The following is a 12389-nucleotide window of genomic DNA, read 5'->3' on the forward strand; positions in this document are numbered from 1 at the left end:
AATGTGTCCTGGTCCACTGCCCTCGTTTCAAAAAGATACCTCCGCCCAGGGGAGCATGAGCGCAGCTGGCCATTCGATCTCTTCCCCGGGAGTTTGGAACCAGACAGCGTCGGCGGTTCCTCAGGTGGATGGGTCTAGACCGCGCGTGGGAGCCACGGGGAGGCACTCCCGCCGCAGGAGGACACATGGGAAGAGCCCCTCTGCAGGGGCACCCCTCTGCCCTGTCCCATCTGGGTCCTGACAAAGGGGTGGAGAGCAGGAAGGGCGGGACGGGCCTCTGGGTCCAGGGTGGTTTGGGGCCAGGCCATTCTTTATCCCGGTTTCCATAAAGCAAAGCTGGGCTGCTCCTCCAGGGCCTGGGGGTGGGCGTGGGTAGGGGCACAGGCTCCTGCCTGCTCTGGCTTTGGGGGACAACAGTTTGCTCTGTGTCTTTTCTAGCCTGACCTGGTGGGCAGGGAGTGGGGGTCGCCGCACAGTGTCAGTCCAGTAGCAGGGTGTTTGCCAGACCTCTCCCAGGGCCACCTGCTCCCAGAGAGCAGGCCACTCCCTAGAGAGAGGTGGCAGGGGCTACTGTGCCACAGAGCGCTCTCCTGAGAGGTTTTTTCCCCCTTTATTGATTTAGAGAGAGAAGTGAGAGGGAGAGAGAGATAGAAACGTCAATGAGAGAGAATATCGACTGACCGCCTCCTACATGCCTCCCATTGGGGATTGGGCCCACAACCTGGGCATGTGCCCTGACCAGGAATCGAACCCGCAACCTCTCAGTGCATGGGTTGATGCTCAACCAATGAGCCACATCAGCTGGGCATTTTTTTTTCTTTTTCTTTTTCTTGAATTTCAAGTATTTATTAATCAGTGTAAACCCCAACATAATACACCAACACGATTTCATAGCATTTGGAGGGGAAATATTTTCTGGTTAAGTGGGGCACTGTGGATGGCTTCTGGAAGACCTTCATTCTCAGCAGCGTTACAGTGAAACATTCCACTTAGAAGTCTGGACCTTCTTTCTTCCCTTTGCTGTAATCTGCATTCACTGAGCAGAACTTGTATTGCTCATTGGGACCCAGTTTGTTCCAGGGTTCTGGTTCTTTCTGTACCAGCAGGCTTCTGGATTGAACAGTGCCAGGTGTGTGACATACAACACTGCCCCAGTACCTCCAGCTCCAACAAATACAAAGAGGGGGACCGAGCTTGGATGCTTCTCGGCCTGGCTGAGGATCTGGGGAGCACGGTTGCGGCAGGGGGCCCGGAAGCAGAGGAAAACAAAACTGCTCAGCCGGGATGCAGGTAGTCAGCTCCCCCCTTTTTTTTTTTTTTCTTAATCCTCACATGAGGATATGTTTTCACTGATTTGAGAGAGAGAGAAAGGAAGGGAGGGAGAGAGAGATATCAATCAGTTGCCTGCCTACGTACCCAGACTGGGATTCAACCTGAAACTTTTGATGTAACCAACTGAGTCACCGGCCAGGGCGAGAGTTTACTTTTAATATATCTTTGGTCCATTGGGTTTTAATGTGCTTGAATGCAGTGCCTGTGGCCTCTCTGCTCCCTTGCCCACACCTGCCCTCCAGAGCCCCGCAGACATCCTGAGCTGTGGAGGGAGGAAGGAACAGTGATGCAAGATGAAGGGGAGGGGGGAGGTCCTCCATGTCCTTCAGAAGCAATCCCACCCCTCCTGCTGAGCTCTGGGACAAACTCCAACACTCAGGGACAGCTGAGCACACAGAGAAGTGACTGATCCCTGCAGCTGGGCCGCGCCCCGGCCCGTCAGGGAGACCCACACTTTCCGTCTCTTACACCCAGTAGATGCGATTAGCAGTGCAGGTCTGGACGGTTTGGCTTTTGAACTAAAGCCTTGGGAGGGTCTGTGTTGGGGTAACAGTGAGGAGGAGGGGATGATGAGAGGTGGGGAAGGCTGGATCCTTCATTTCCACCTGAAGCATGGCTCGCCGAGTAGTGGATCATTCATTCATTCAGCGAACATTTATCTGGAGGAGGGGACGCACAAAGGTCTGAAGGGTGGGTAGCATCGTGTCTGGGCATCTGGAGGTGGCTTTGAAGGAACAGCTGGAAGAAGTTAAGGACAGGTGAGGGGTCCGCGACGGAAGCTGGTACACTGGCCGCGGTTGCTGCTTTACATTAGAGTGGATTTTCCTCAAGCATGACAAGACAGACCGGGTCCTAGTAGGATGTTACTCCTTGGGCCCCGGTTCCATCTGAGCAGGGTGACACTGTGCCCCATTGAGACCCCCCTAGGCTGCGGCCGGGCCCCAGCACAGTGCCTGTACACGGTAGGTGCTCCATGGGTATTGTTTAGAATGAGAGGACAATTGTCCACTGTCCACCCACAGTGCCCTGGAACGCCCTTCGTATGACCATTACAGTGGCCACGGCACCAGGCACTGTGCAGAGGGCTCAGCAGCCCCTCCAGATGCCAACGATATTATTTTCTTTCTGGCAACATTTGGATCACTAATAAGGTCTTTAAAATGCAACCTTTTAATTACGAGACGAACACTGCCCCCAGAAAGACTTTTCCCCAAAGTTCCAGGAACAGTTGGCATCCTCCCTTCCTGGCACAGTGAATATTTTAGATAGTAGGCCAATAAAAGTTGTTTTTAAGTAACAAGACTTGAATAAAAGTCTTTTAAAAATTATTTTCACTGCCCTGGCCAGAGCGGCCCTCACATTGAAGGGTCATAGGTTTGATTCCCGGTCCCGGCAGGGGCTTGTGAGGGAGGCAACCGATTGATGTGTCTCTCTCACATTGATGTTTCTCTCTCTCTCCCCTCCCTCCAGCTCTCTCTAAAAAAATTAATGGAAAAAATATCACCAGGTGAAAATTAACAACAATAAAAGTTCCTTTCACTCAATGTCACCTCTCTTCTGGATAAAATGCACATGCTGTTTTGTAGCTAGGTATTTCAACTTTAACATTGGGGGGAGGGGGCACTTTGGGTGAGAAGAGGGGTCTCTAAGGGGAAGAGCAAGGGCCCCCAGGGCAGAAACCCCTTGTTCCTCTTGGGCCTGACTTGGGACATGCTCTCCAGCCCCCAGGATGTCCCTTCTACCATAACCCTAAGGTCGTGAACTCTGGGTCTCTGCAGACATGTTACCCTCCCTTCACATAAAAATACTCCGTCTCGTTGACCTTTAGGGCCAGTGTGCTTATATTAAAGTGCCCATCAGTCAGCGAAGGCATCCCTGCGTGCCCCGGGCTCTGCCCCGTACACAGCTTTTCTCTTTGTTCTCAGAAACCAAACAGAGCCGGCTGCCAAAGCCAGGAGGGGGCTTCCGGGAAACATCTGGGACGGCTGGCAGAGGCGAGCCGTGACCCTGGCTGGCTGAAGGCTCCCGTGTCCTCAGAGACCAGCCTGCCCCCAACCCTTGAGAACTCCGCCTCCGGGGATGCTCCTGGCCTACTGCCCTGCTCTGGGATCCCGGTGTTTATTTTAATATCCAAAACCTCATTAAGATCAAAGTGACTGCTGTTTACTCTGGGGACACCATGGTCTGGACAGGCAACAACGCAACCTTTGCCGGCCCCCCGGGGGGCTCCCAGGGAACCATTAGCAGACGATCCCGCCTGGGAGTGTGCTTGGAACTTTAGTTAATGGTGTCTAATCTTTGAGGAGGATGAGGTCAGGGGATGAGGACCAGGATGAACCAGGTCCACAGATAATACTCAGGCATTTCTGGAAATGAGTGTGGCAGAAAAACTCCCAAGCTTGCTTTTCCAGTCTGAGGTACCTGCGGAGCAGGTGCAGCAGGTGACGGGAGCTGCCAGTGGGGTGCACCCTGCCTCTGCCCGGGGGCCTGCTCCGCGACGGCTCGAGGGGCCCCCTCCCGTGGCTGCAGCAGGGTGGTCCATTCCGCTGACCTTCAGTGTCCTGTCCCTTACTGCCGTAGCCCTATTCACACCCTGGCGTCTCCACTCAGGCAATTTCCCGGTAAAAACATTTTCCTGGCCAACCTGTGAGTAGTATGTTCTAGAATTTGTGTTGGCCCTGATCCAGGCAGCAATTCTCAAGCATCTGCGAGACTGCCCAACAGGTTTTCAAGACCAAGCCAACCCAGGGCTTAGAAAGACAGGTTGGCTCTACCTGCCGAAATGCCCTGAGACCCAGGAGGGGAGGGACAGGACGTGGTGTCTCCGGTCTGTCACCAAGGGACTCCTGCTGCTTCTTACTCAAGTCAGACCACAGGCAGGGGCTGCTCATTTTTTCCAGAAAATTCAAGCTCAATCGTAAAACAAATCAAATAGCATTCTTGTCAACACTCTCTGCCTGTCCCATTCTGATGACTTGATTATATCTGGGGGAACGTTTCCAAAGGTCTATGGTTTTGCCAGCTGCCAGGACCTGGGCTCTTTCTGTGGAGGACAAAGCGGGTCTGAGAGTCAAGGCCCCACGTTTACACATCAGCCTCCCCTCAGCCAAGCTTCCTGGTTTTCACATTGCAGCATAAACCAAACCGCAGAGGTTATGACTTCTCTGTTTCTCCTCTCATGAACCAGCCCGCTGCGGTAGGCTCTGCCCACTTCCTGCTCACGTGTGTGCCCTGCAAGGACCTTTCACTCCGGGAAGTGAAGTCAGAAGCCAAACTTGAACAATAGTGAGGCCACTCCCGGGGGCCCAGCTCCCGCCCAGGCTCCCTGTGCAGAATCACCCTCCTTCAGAACCGGAGCCGCTTGTGTAACAAACCCCAGCGCCCCCCACAAACGGCCAGGCCTGCGGAGTTAAACGTGGGTCAGCCCCACACGTGCTCCTGACAATGGTGACTGTTATCTTCCGTGGCTCTGGTGTGGCCCGGTTCCCAGGGCAGCGGTTAGGGGGGCCCTTCTGGGACAAGCAGGCCTTGGGGGGTGGGAGCCCGGGCTTCTGCGCGGTCAGAAGGCCCCGGAGAGGCTGCTTTTGTTGTTGCAGAGAGCACAGAAACTCCGAAAAGACAGCTGGGCCAACTGTCAGTCAGGGAGCAGTCACCTGGGCGTGTTCGGCACACTTCCCGCCACAGAGACGTGGTTCAGTCCTGTCTCCACCTTGGGAAGCAGGTGGCATTTCAGCTGTTCTCGACGGTCTCCTCTCAGCCCTAACCGCCTCACTGTGACCTCTGAGTTACAAGTGCTTGGCTGGTGTGGTTCAGTGGTTGAGCGTCGACCCATGTACTAAGAGGTCACCGGTTCGATTCCCGGTCAGGGCACATGCCCCGGTTGTGGGCCAGATCCCCAGTGGGGAGCATGCAGGAGGCAGCCAATTGATGTTCTCTCTCATCAATGTTTCTATCTCTCTCCCCCTCTCACTAAAATCAATAAAGAAAATTATAGATATATAGTAGAAGTGTTTGGTCTCTTCCCTGCTCTGCCACTTTGTGTCAACCTGGCCAGTCCATCAACACTTCAGTTTCTTCACCTGCAAATGGGGATCAGTGTTCCCACTCACAGGAGTGTTGGAAGGATTAACAGAGCTACTGAATGTAAAGCTGGTACCCAGTGGAGTCTTTTTTTATTTATTTTATTTTTTTATCCACACCGAGGACATTTTTCCATTTTTTGTTCAGGTAGAGTGGGAGGGAGAGAGAGGAACAGAGAGAGAGAGAGAAACATCGATGTGAAAGGAACACATCGAGTGGCTGCCACCCGCACAACCGACCAGGGCTGGGGACAAACTGCAACCGAGGTACGTGCCCTTAGCGGGAACCGAACCGGGGTCTCTCAGGACCGCAGGCCGACGCTCTAACCGCTGAGCCAAACCGGTCAGGGCCAGTGGAGTCTTAATAAGCGTTGGGTAGTGTCATACATCTCTGTACCCCTGGACAGTGACTGGTCAGCAGTGGCAGCTCCATGACCCTATGTGGGACAGTGGGCAGGACAAGCATTAGCCTTATTCTTTGTCTCTCATTTTCCCCTCCCCTCCAACATATCCCTTCTAAATAATCGTGCCAGGGTGGACCACCCCACCCCCACACCCGAACACTGCTTAGGAGTGGCCTGCTGAACCCAGCTTCACAGGGGTGCCCTAAACTCAGCCAGCTCTCTGTCACCTCCCTCCCCAGGCGAGGTCCCAGCATGCTGCAGGGGCATCGTCCCTGGGCGGTGACTTGGGCAGACGCTGATAGTCGGGTAACTCTCTGAGCCAATATGTCCCTGTCATTATAGCAACCTTGTCACCCCTCCAGGTGGCACATGTGCTTCCTCTCTTTGGCTCATTCTTTCTTACCCTTTTTTGTTCCTCCATGTGTTTATTTTTATCCACCCAATAAGTCTTCATTGGCCAGCACGTGACAAGGACACAAAGACCATGAAGAGGATGAAATAGTGCCTTTCTGCAGTTTGGAGTGAGAAGCCAGCTCAGCATCAAGCTGCCCGTCGTGGGTGATACCACTTACAAGGGGGATGAGCGACACAAGCCTTTGTTAGCTCACGTGAGCCCTTTGGTTGGCCTTGTCCCCACCTGACAGCCCCCCGAGTGCTCTCCTGTGATCCTGGGAGCATCTGGGCGGAGGGCCCCTTCCCCTTCCTCGGGAAGAGCCTGGGGGAAAGGTGGTACCCCGGGCCCTGGTTGGGGAGGTTCTCCTGCACATCAAGCCTTCTGGTTCCTCCTGTTTAGAAACTTGAAGCAGAAAAAGAAGTGGTCAGATATTGTGTTATTCCCTCTGAATCCCCAGGTGCATGACAAAGGGAAAGTTCCAGGCCCTTTGCTTTTGGTTTCATCTGTTCAGCGACAGGTTCTAGAAGGGTTCCTGAGCTGGGCACAGACAATTCTGATTCTGCCTCGAAGGGTGAGCCTGCCCACGAGGGTCCGTCGGCTTCTAGCTACTTCTTACACACCTCCTCCTCCATCCCCTCTGCTTGGGGATTATAGATTGCTCCCTTCTTGGAAGAAATGTAAACAGAAGCATCCACCACGATGGCTGGCTGAGGCAGAGCCAGCAGAGGGAGCTCAGGGATGCCATTAATTATTAATTAAGTGGATTCGGAATTGCTAACATTTAACACATGGAAAAGGGGAACAAACATTTAAAAGTCATCCAGATCTTACTGACAGAGAGTGAAACTGTCTTGAAACACTCTTGAGTTCATGGCCAAAGTAAGGTGATTTCAACATGGGCACGGGGGGCAGTGTGACCTTCAGGAGCCCGACTCCGACTGCTGGACCTGGCATGTCCCAGACGCCCTCCTCTGTGGCTGAGGCCAGTCTCCTCCATGGCCTCGGCTCCGTCCTCAGTGGACACTGACCTGTGGATGAGACCGTAAAGGCCCTGTGTGAGTTCAGTGAGCTCTTGTTAGATGCATTTCAAGGCAGAGAATGTGGCAGAGGCATTGGTGCGTGTGTGGTGGGCAGAGAGCAGGCTCAAGTGATTCGAAGCACTTTCTGTCTTCTGGTTAAAAGGGGGAGCTATATGTTTGCAGAAATGACATTTTTTATTGTTAATCCTCACTCAAGGATATGTTTTCCATTGATTTTCTTTTTTAGAGAGAGACTGGGAGGAGGGGAGGTGAGGGTGGAGGGGGAGAGAGAGAGAGACAGAGAGAGAGAGAGAGAGAGAGAGAGACATAGATTGGTTGCCTCCCGAATGTGCCTTGACCAGGGCCAGGGATTGAACCTGCAAACCAAGTACATGCCCTTGACCAGGAATCGGACTCATGACCCTGTTGTGTGTGGGCAGATGCTCTAACCACTCAGCCACATCCTCCAGGGCCTCAAACATATTTTAAACAGATTTAATTGCACTGGGCCCTGTTCTAAATATAGTGCAGAGATGATAGTGATCCTGTCCTTGTTATCTAAACGTGAATCTTCTCAGCCAGCCCTTCGGAACAAAGACCTGCAGGCCATCCTACAGAGTCTGGAATGAGGGCCTCAGAATTCAGAGGGTCCTGGAGGAAAGAATCAGAGGAAAGACAAGGGTGAGTTCACATGCCAGGTGTGCTCAGGGGGCACACCCATGGGTGTCCTTTTTCCCAGAAATGTAGACCAAAAGCAGGGCGCTGTCCTCTGAGCAGCGAGGGAAGTCTCCAGCTGATAGGACATGTAGATGATGCAGTGTGACCTCTATGTGGAGGCTGGGATTCAACGGCCAGGAAAACCAAAACGCTGGCCAGGGGACCAGATGGGCTCAGGTGGTGGAAAGAGCAGATGCTTTGGAATCCTTAGACCTAACACTGTTTCCTGGGTGTTAACTGATGCACGTGTGTTGACCTCTCTGAGTCTCAGTTTCCTCATCCTGAAAATGGGGAGAATGATACGCATTTCATTGAGCTGATTTGAGCCATAAATAAAGTAAAGAATGGAAGGTGCTTTCCACACAGCAGGGTCTCTCTAGACATTATTAGTCCCCTCCAAACTCTTCCCTTTCTCCACCACCCTGATGCCAACCACGGAGGCTCCCTATTTTTTGTAAAGGACAGGGGGCAGTTTTAGTGATAGGGTCGGAACAATTGCTGAAGAGAGAAGTAAGAGCTAAAATCAGCACCATAGGCTAAGCCTTAGCTTTGGCCGGAAGCGAAACAGCAGGGCAATCACACATTAAATAAACGCGCAGGTCTGTCCCACGCGTGAACCCGGCCGACCAAGTGCAGGCTTTGGGTGCGAGGCAGGCGCAGGAGAGGCTGCCCTCAGGGACACCCAGTCAGCAACTGTGCCAACACAAACCATACATATGTGTTGTGTCTACACCTCACATGAACTGTGCAGTAGGTCTGGAACAGAAAGATTTCATTGCATATTCTGGATAAAGAGAGAGATGAGCCCTGGCCGGTTTGGCTCAGAGGTTAGAGAGTCGGCCCGCAGACCAATGAGTCGCGGGTCTGATTCCAATCAATGGCACGTACCTCCGTTGTGGTTCATCCGGGCCCTGGTTGGGGTCGTTCGGGAGAGAACCACTCGATGTGTCCCTTTCACATCAATGTTTCTCTCTCTCTCTGTTCCTCTCTCTCCCTCCTACTCTATCTGAACAAAAAATGGAGAATGTCCTCGAGTGAGGATAAAATAAATAAACAAACAATAAAGAGCAAGATGAGGGTGCAGAGATCAAGACTAAGGCAGAGGGAAGGATGTTGGTACAGTGGAGGTCGATGGTGGGGAAGCAGGACAGTGTCAGTGTTTTACATAATGAAAAATATGTGTTATGGAGACAGACATCATTATTGCATTGTGCTAATCATGAACTCCACTTCTGTGTGAATATAAACCACTGAGATCAAACAACATCTATAAAAATGTGTTGTGCTCAGATGGCTTTGGGGGTACCTCTGTTTGGTGAAGGAAGGCTTTCTGCAGCTCCAAGAGTATACACATTTGCTCCTCATGCAACAGTACTAATGAGTTCAGCTGGACTTCATGCCACAAGAAATTTCACCTAGACCTGTTTCCTAAACAACGTTTCAGTTCTGATCGCCTCTGGGAAATGCAGCCAAATGATGTCTCCGATGGAAGATTTCTTGGCCTCATGTATGTCTTGGCTGCTTTAGCGACAGTGCTGATGGGCTTTGCTTCTCCATTACTTCTCATTTTCCTTATAAATGGGGAAGGGGACTGTGCCACTCACGGCCACATTAACAAATAAACAAAAGACATGACTCTTTAGGAGATTTTTACTTTATATGTTCTGAAAATCCACAAGTTGCTAATCGTGGTTGACAGCATCTCTCTGAGAACTAAACCTGGAAATTCTTCAGTTCCAAATCTTCATACTTTTTAGATATTTTAAATTGATTTTTAGAGAGAGAGAGAAACATTGATGTGAGAACGATACACCCATCTGCTGCCTCCTGCACACCCCCTAACCAGGGATCAAGCCCTAAATCCTTGGCATATCCCTCTGATCGAACCTGCAACCTTTTGGTGCAAGGATGCCCAACCAACTGAGCCACACTGGCCAGTACCCAAATCTATACTTTTTAAAAATTTCTCACCTGAGGATACTTTTCCACTTATCATCAGATAGAGTGGGAGAGAGGGGGAGAGAGAGAGAGAGAAAGAGAGAGAAACATTGATGTGATAGAGCCACATGGACTGGCTGCCTCTTGCACAACCTGACCAGGGCCGGGGATGTGCCCTTGACCGGAATCAAAGCCGAGACTCACTGGTCCTCGGCTGACGCTCTAACCGCTGAGCCAAACTGGCCAGGGCCCAAATCTACACATTTTTTAGTAGGTCTTAAAAAAGAAACAGAAGAGGAAAACACCAACAGTTTCTTTGTTGAGAGAGTGGCTTAGATATTCATCTGATTTTTCATAATATGCTTCCCTCCAGAAATAAACAATAATTATCATTTAGCTTCTCTGCTGTCAAAATCAGTTGTTTAAAAAATGTCTTTGGTAGATCATTTATAAGGTAGAATGTGAAGTAAGCTGATTCTAATAATTTACAATGCTTTAACATTTTTTTCATTTATCTTTATTGTTGAGGGTATTACAGATGTTCCCCATTTCTCCCCCAATGCCACCCGGTTCTTGCCCCACCCCAGGCCTTCACCCCACTATTGTCTGTGTTTATGGATTATGCATATATGCATATGAGTTGTTTGGTTAATCTCTGCCTGCCCACCCCCCTTTCCTCTGAGATCCACCTGTCTGTGCCCTGGTTCCAGGCCTCTGGGTCTATTTTGTTCATCGGTTTATTTTGTTCACTAGATTCCATGTATAAGTGAGATCATATGATACTTGTCCTTCTCTAACTGGTTTATTTCGCTTAGCATAATGCTCTTCAGGTCCCTCCATGCTGTCTCAAAGGGTAAGAGATCCTTCTTTTTTTTTTGAGCTGCATAGTATTCCACTGTGGAATTTACAATCTTTTAACTTCATTTTGTTATGATGAGACTTCATAAACCTGATCTTTAAAATGAAATTTTATTTATGTATTTTACAAAAAAAAATGCATCTTCTTTTATTTCATAAATGGAAAGATGCAGGATATGTGTACCTCAAGGGGAGTCCAGTGAAATCTTGTTTCTGGGTGGAATATATGAAAATACAACAATGTAGCACTACTTGGCTTTTAGGGATAATAACTATTTTAGGTCTCCATGGACCTGGCATAGTGTTTTCATTTCTATGTCATCTGCTCCCCCAAAATGAAGTAGGGCTAATATTATCATACCGTAAGGGTTAAGGAGACCCAGGCTCAGGGCTTTGCCAGAAAGCACATGGGTTTTCTGACTTTGAAGTGCAGTGTGCATTTCTGTAGCTCACATTTCCATCCAGAATGAATTCGATGACAATTCAATGTTAGAACTTACTCTCCAGAGAGGCTCTGATGAGCTCATTCACAGTGGATGTGAATGGCCAAGAAAACTCAAGGTACTAGATTATTTTAAAATTATTTTTATTAATTTATTTTTGTTACAGATGTTTCTCCTTTTTCCCCCATTGATACCTCTCTCCCAAATCCCCTCCCTTCCCAGCTTTGTTGTCTATGTCCATTGGTTACACATACATGTATATAAGTTCTGTAGTTTACCCCTCCCCTTCTGAGGTTTGTCAGTCTGTACCTTACTTCAATGTCTCTGGGTCTATTTTGTTCATCAGTTTGTTTTGTTCATTATATCCCACAAATAAGTGAGATTATGTGATATTTGTCTTTCTCTGCTTGGCTTGTTTCGCCCAGGATAATACTCTCCAGGTCGTCTCAAAAAATAAGAGATCTTTCTTTCTTATAGCTGCATGGTGTTCCATTGTACTAGATTATTTTTAAAAAAGTAAATCCGGTTGTTTTGTAGTTGTAACTGGGAAAATGAGAGCTCTTGCACCTGAAACTGGACTGTTTCCAGTTTGAAAAATGAAAAATCCTACTTCTTATTCTAATTTAACGGATAAGTACTTCCAAATAGAAATTCTCTTACATTTACCTAGCTAGGTTAATCTAGTAGTCGGTTTAAGAAATAACTTTAATTAAAACCACACTGCCAAATGGGGAACTTCAATTGGGCTGCTTTAAACTCTCAACCTCTACGGAAGGAAACCAACTAACCAATAAGAACTGGTAGAAGAAAACAGGTGTAAGATCCACCACAGATTCGGAGCTCACAACGCAATGATTCAGCGTTTTGGAGGCCAGTGTTGAAACCAGGCTTGTGGGAAGCAGGTTAAATGGTGTCTCGATGTGTCAAGGAGGCGCAGAATTTCTGTGCCATGCTGCGTTATCGAGCATTTCCCACCATATCTCGGTGGAGCCTGTACTTAGACTAACCCCTGTCCTCACAGTAGTCGTCGAACAAACTCTGCGAGCTGTAGGGGACCCTCAGACTTTGCTTACCAGGTGCCTCCCTCCCACTGGCCCCCAGGTCGGTTTCTACCCGGGCTCAGCCCCAGCCAAGTCAAAGCAGCCCCAGATCGCCCCCGGAGCCAGGGCTTGGCCCCCCGCTCCTGGACGATGTTGACAACGTAA

The sequence above is a fragment of the Molossus molossus genome, unplaced genomic scaffold (assembly GCF_014108415.1).
Source record: "Molossus molossus isolate mMolMol1 unplaced genomic scaffold, mMolMol1.p scaffold_m16_p_23, whole genome shotgun sequence".
NCBI lineage: Eukaryota > Metazoa > Chordata > Mammalia > Chiroptera > Molossidae > Molossus > Molossus molossus.